Source organism: Petromyzon marinus, chromosome 54 (assembly GCF_048934315.1).
Source record: "Petromyzon marinus isolate PM22_M1 ecotype Great Lakes invasive population chromosome 54, UKy_Petmar_22M1.pri1.0, whole genome shotgun sequence".
NCBI classification, from domain to species: Eukaryota; Metazoa; Chordata; class Hyperoartia; order Petromyzontiformes; family Petromyzontidae; genus Petromyzon; species Petromyzon marinus.
The window spans coordinates 1503501-1509331 of NC_133720.1; positions in this window are offsets into that span (position 1 = coordinate 1503501).

The following is a 5831-nucleotide window of genomic DNA, read 5'->3' on the forward strand; positions in this document are numbered from 1 at the left end:
GTTGATGTTGTTGGTATTATTATTAACGTTCATTGTTTGCTAAAAAAAATGGTTCAGAAAGCCTCTGTTGAATAATGATACGAGTTGAACAAGGCTTATGAGTGGGCCCTCCAAACACCATCACTACCAGCCACTGACATTTCTAAAGGACACATTTATTTATTGCACATATTTATAAAGGGTAGTCCCATTTTTCTAATGTCCAATAGTTCACATTGGACCTGCGGCAAAATACGGTACTTCAAGTAAAATATGTTATTTTTGTCCACTTAAGAGGCCTGCTATCCATAAACAATAAACAACTGCAACGCCGATGAAAACACGACTAATAGACCCCAGTGCAATAATGACCATTTCGATTACTGTAGCTTAATGTGTTTAATGTGGCGATATTTCTTCGTGCCATATTAAAATCATTCCTTAAAGATTAGCGCGGTCGTGGATACTGGAGGCATTTGTACTACAAAAGTTAACTCGTCCAATCAAACTAACGTGGTTTTTTGTTGTCATTTGTATTTACGCGTGCTTTATTTTTTTATTTGCATGCCTCGAGGGGGAATGTGGCATTGCCAAGGTTACATTTGCACGGAACAGCGCAATCGCAGCGCCATCTGGCGCCTGGTGGTAGAAATGCTTCGACAATCGGAATTGAAAGGAACAGTTGTGGTTAAAATCAGACGCTGAGCACAGGGCCCAACGGTCCAAAGCGCCAAGCAAATCAGCAACACACAGAACAGCTCTTTTTCAATGTAAAAGACAATCGGGAATGCGTGTCTTGAGCGTAGCAAGGTTCGTATTCTTGGTTCTTTCGGTAAAGTCACGTAGTAGGCGTAAAATACAAATAAATTAAATCACGACGTTTCGGGCGCAACACATCAGGTAAGGAGAACCACATCAAGACACACTTGCTGAAGTAGGCAAAAGAGCTGCTAGTAACTAAGGGATTATATAAGGTTGTCCCCACCTGATGACGGACGCTTGTGTTGCGCCCGAAACGTCGTGATTTAATTTATTTTTTATTTTATTTTATACCTACGTCACGTAGATAGGTTCAGAGAAAATAACAAAAAAAATAACCAAAAAATTTATTTGAACCTATCTACGTGACTTTACCGAAAGACCCAAGAATATGAATTCCTGCGAGTCACGAAAGCTTTAGGTCAAGACGTAGCAAGGAAGGTTACGAGGACTTAGGCAAAGCGACGATGGGGAGGGAGATAGGGGGAAGTCCAAGGTGGAGCAGAGTGGTGGTCGAACAGTTTGGACAGGGTATACAAGCCAGGCTGGTAGACCGAGTCCCCAACGCAGGTGGAGGAATCAACGGGTGAAGTTCCTGGGAACAGAGACCATGGTTGTAGTCGTAGTAGCGATAGACGAACGATAAGGAGGTGATGGCAGGCTGATTTTTTTTTATTTCAGTCTAACTCGTCGACAACGTGATATCCAAAGTATTGGTGTCTCCAACGTAAATAATGACGGGGTTTTTTTTTCGATTTAAAACTTTCGTGACTGCAGGGATTCATCTTCTTGGTTCTTTCGGTAAAGTCGCGTAGAATGGAAATACAATTTAAAAAATAAAACATAATAAGTGTTTCATTTGTATTATTTTATTTCCATTCTACGCGACTTTACCGAAAAATCCAAGAAGATGACGGGGTTCTTTAGACGACCCGTCGGCTCCACGGCCTTCTGGGGAGCACGTAATTTCATCAGACATTGATGATTATGATTATTCAGTCGAGCAAAACGCCGGGCCGCTTTAAACGTACAGAGTGTATCGTGGGCAGTGTCAAGAGATCACTGGAAGCTCGCCAGCGACAATGAGCCCGTGCCTCTCTGTCTCTAACTCTCAGCTGTTATTGTGAGGTCCCTAATGAGCACACCTGGACAACAAACAGTCACGACGTCTCGCCATTGTTCACTCAGTAGAATCCCTGGGTGGCTTGAGAGTCGTTCATATCCTTTCAAAGGCACATGCTGTTTGTTGTTGTTATGTGCTAATGACTGTCGCAATTACCCTTAAGGTAAAAAAGAAACCTGTTATTATCTCGGCTTCGCTTCCAAACAGAATATCTCTTCTGATATAATGGTAAGATGTTTACATTTATTTATATTCGTTGTCATTCGCCTTAATTTGAGATTAGAGTAGTTATGTTGCTTGGAGAGTGGTGGCACAGTGGTTAGCACACGGTGCTGTGAAACCCGGCAAATAAAAAATGTAAACACAATGAATTAAAAAAAATCTAAAAGTAATTACATGTACTGTCTAAACATTAAAAGTTACTGAAATTCAATAAATCAAAATCCACAAAGTATTACAAATTTGGAGAAAACAAGTGTAGTTGCGCCTACATATACAAAAATCTAATATCTAAGAAAAAATCATCTGAAACCTATCCCAAGAATAATGCAATGGAAAGGGGCACTATGACTCACTTGGAATGGTATTTGGAATGACTCGAATTATTCTGGTTAATAAGCTTGCTGCTTGACTTTACAAGCTTTTAGACATTGACTTCCAGGCAAAATTAAATGTTGCGTCTGCAGTTTTAGCGAGTCAATTTTTATTTTTGCATTTATGCAGAGCACACTTGTCTGGCTATTACGTGTGTGTTAATTGTATGTTGTGCAGTATCTGTAACAGCTGTTTATGCTCACAGCCAGTCCCACAGTAATTACTTTTACAATTTACAGATTACAAAAAATTAATGTGGTTGTGAAATTGTATATGCGTGACTGAAGCTGATTCAAACCACACGGGCGTCAACGGGGAAAACTAAAAATAACGCGCATACGCTTGCCGACTTCAGTACTCTGTATCGTATTGCACGCACGTGCTTTTGTGTTAACACTTGGTGTAATTGGATAGACATTGCTGCGCACACTGGGCAAGATAATTATGTGATTGACCTTCATTCGTTGGGTCACGTCTACAGTGTTTTTTTTTTTTGTTGGATTTGACATTGAATTTAAAGGAATAGTGCCGTGGCGTAATGATTAGGGCACTGCACTTCGCAAATCCAGGTAACTCGGCTCCATCTCCCTGCGCGGTAGTTTAAACAATAGGGCACATTTCCTCAATTACTCCACGGCTGTTCACCCAGCGGAATGCATTGGTCCACCAGAGTGAGTTGATCGGCAGGTTCCCGTGTCGATGGTGTAAAGTGTGGGTACTCCAACCTCTTCCAAGACCTCTGGCCATCATGGAAGAGGAGGCTAAACAACCTTCTCCAGAATTCCCTCCACAGGATAAGCTTCCACCAGCAGTGGCGTGAGCTAGCAATTGCAGGGCTGCCCCTTTACCTCCTATTCTACGACTAACGAGTGTCGTGATTGTGATCATTTTTTAAACGAATGAATTTACCACGTGAAAATAATAATAAAAAATATAACACTGACAATATTAAAATGATTACATTTAGACAAGAAAGCAAGCGTCCATGCTTAAGTAATTTGTGGCATTTTCCATCGGTCGTAATCCCTTCCAGCCACAATGTGTCCTGCCTATAGCCCACTGACATTCCTTCACAATACAGATGCCTCTGATTTGCGCCAAGTTCTCTAAAGGGTGCATTCCTCTTTCTGTCTCGCCGTGTCATTCCAAACACGCACGCCTCAGTGGCCCTTTGATAACTTTTCACGCATTGTGTAATGTTGTTTGACATTGTCCATGTTTCCAATCCATGTGTAGTGAGTCCAACTGAGTCGCAGACGTTGTTCCTTTTTAGAGGCAACACATTTATTTGTAACATGTAACACAAAGGCGTAACTGCCCCTTCACCAGATACAGCCTAGGGTGGTGACCACCCAGCGAACTACTCTATACAGAGGAGTTACTGCTACGAAGGGTCGGGCCCTCTTACTCGGGTCTGCGACCACGTGTTGATGCCTCGTAAGACGTGGAGCTTCCAGCTTGAGATGTAGGGCTTCAGCTGGTGGACGTGGAGCTTCAGCTGGTGGACGTGAAGCTTTAGCTGGTGGACGTGGAGCTTCAGCTGGTGGACGTGGAGCTTCAGCTGGTGGACGTGAAGCTTCAGCTGGTGGACGTGGAGGTTCAGCTGGTGGACGTGGAGCTTCAGCTGGTGGACGTGGAGCTTCAGCTGGTGGACGTGGAGCTTTAGCTGGTGGACGTGGAGCTTCAGCTGGTGGACGTGAAGCTTTAGCTGGTGGACGTGGAGCTTCAGCTGGTGGACGTGGAGCTTCAGCTGGTGGACGTGGAGCTTCAGCTGGTGGACGTGGAGGTTCAGCTGGTGGACGTGAAGCTTCAGCTGGTGGACGTGAAGCTTTAGCTGGTGGACGTGGAGGTTCAGCTGGTGGACGTGAAGCTTCAGCTGGTGGACGTGGAGGTTCAGCTGGTGGACGTGAAGCTTCAGCTGGTGGACGTGAAGCTTTAGCTGGTGGACGTGGAGCTTCAGCTGGTGGACGTGAAGCTTTAGCTGGTGGACGTGGAGCTTCAGCTGGTGGACGTGGAGCTTCAGCTGGTGGACGTGGAGCTTCAGCTGGTGGACGTAAAGCTTCAGCTGGTGGACGTGAAGCTTTAGCTGGTGGACGTGGAGCTTCAGCTGGTGGACGTGGAGCTTCAGCTGGTGGACGTGAAGCTTCAGCTGGTGGACGTGGAGCTTCAGCTGGTGGATGTGAAGCTTCAGCTGGTGGACGTGGAGCTTCAGCTGGTGGACGTGAAGCTTCAGCTGGTGGACGTGGAGGTTCAGCTGATGGACGTGAAGCTTCAGCTGGTGGACGTGGAGGTTCAGCTGGTGGACGTAAAGCTTCAGCTGGTGGACGTGGAGCTTCAGCTGGTGGATGTGAAGCTTCAGCTGGTGGACGTGGAGCTTCAGCTGGTGGACGTGAAGCTTCAGCTGGTGGACGTGGAGGTTCAGCTGGTGGACGTGAAGCTTTAGCTGGTGGACGTGGAGCTTCAGCTGGTGGACGTGGAGCTTCAGCTGGTGGACGTGAAGCTTCAGCTGGTGGACGTGGAGCTTCAGCTGGTGGATGTGAAGCTTCAGCTGGTGGACGTGGAGCTTCAGCTGGTGGACGTGAAGCTTCAGCTGGTGGACGTGGAGGTTCAGCTGGTGGACGTGAAGCTTCAGCTGGTGGACGTGGAGCTTCAGCTGGTGGACGTGGAGCTTCAGCTGGTGGACGTGGAGCTTCAGCTGGTGGACGTGGAGCTTCAGCTTGTAGAATGCGGCGACCCCGGTCCCTCTCAGGGACCCGCCTTATATCCTCCCGGGTCGGGGCCGCTCCGCCCTCGGCCCCGCCCACCTTCTCGAGCCTTCGAGCTCCCCCTCGATCCCTCTCGAGAGCTCCCCCGGACACGTGATCACCCCCTCGTCCCCCCACCTGGGGGCCTCTCTGTGGACACTCTAGATCACGTGTCTGCAGGGTCAACCAGAGTGCCATGGCCCGAGGCAACCCTGCCCCTGGGCTGCCACTCTCCCACTCCCTCTGGTGGGAGTCCGCACCGCACGCTAAACGTGGTAGCATGTAACGAGCAACCTTTTACCCGTGGCTGCACCACGGAAAGAGGAGGAGAGAGTCAAAGATGAAATGTATGGGCATTTTTTTTAAGGAATGGGAAGGGGGAGAGCATGAATGGGGAAAATGTGGAAAACGAATGGAGAATCTAAAACTAAACTACGTAATTCATATTCTTAGCTCTTTCGGTAAAGTCACATTGAAGGGAAACAATAAAATAATAAAATATATAAAACAATAAAAAAATTCCCACGACGTTTCGACCAAACACAAACGGTCGTAACACCGTTGTGTTATGGTCGAAACGTCGTGAGAATTTTTTTATTGTTTTATATATATTTTATTATTTTATTGTTTCC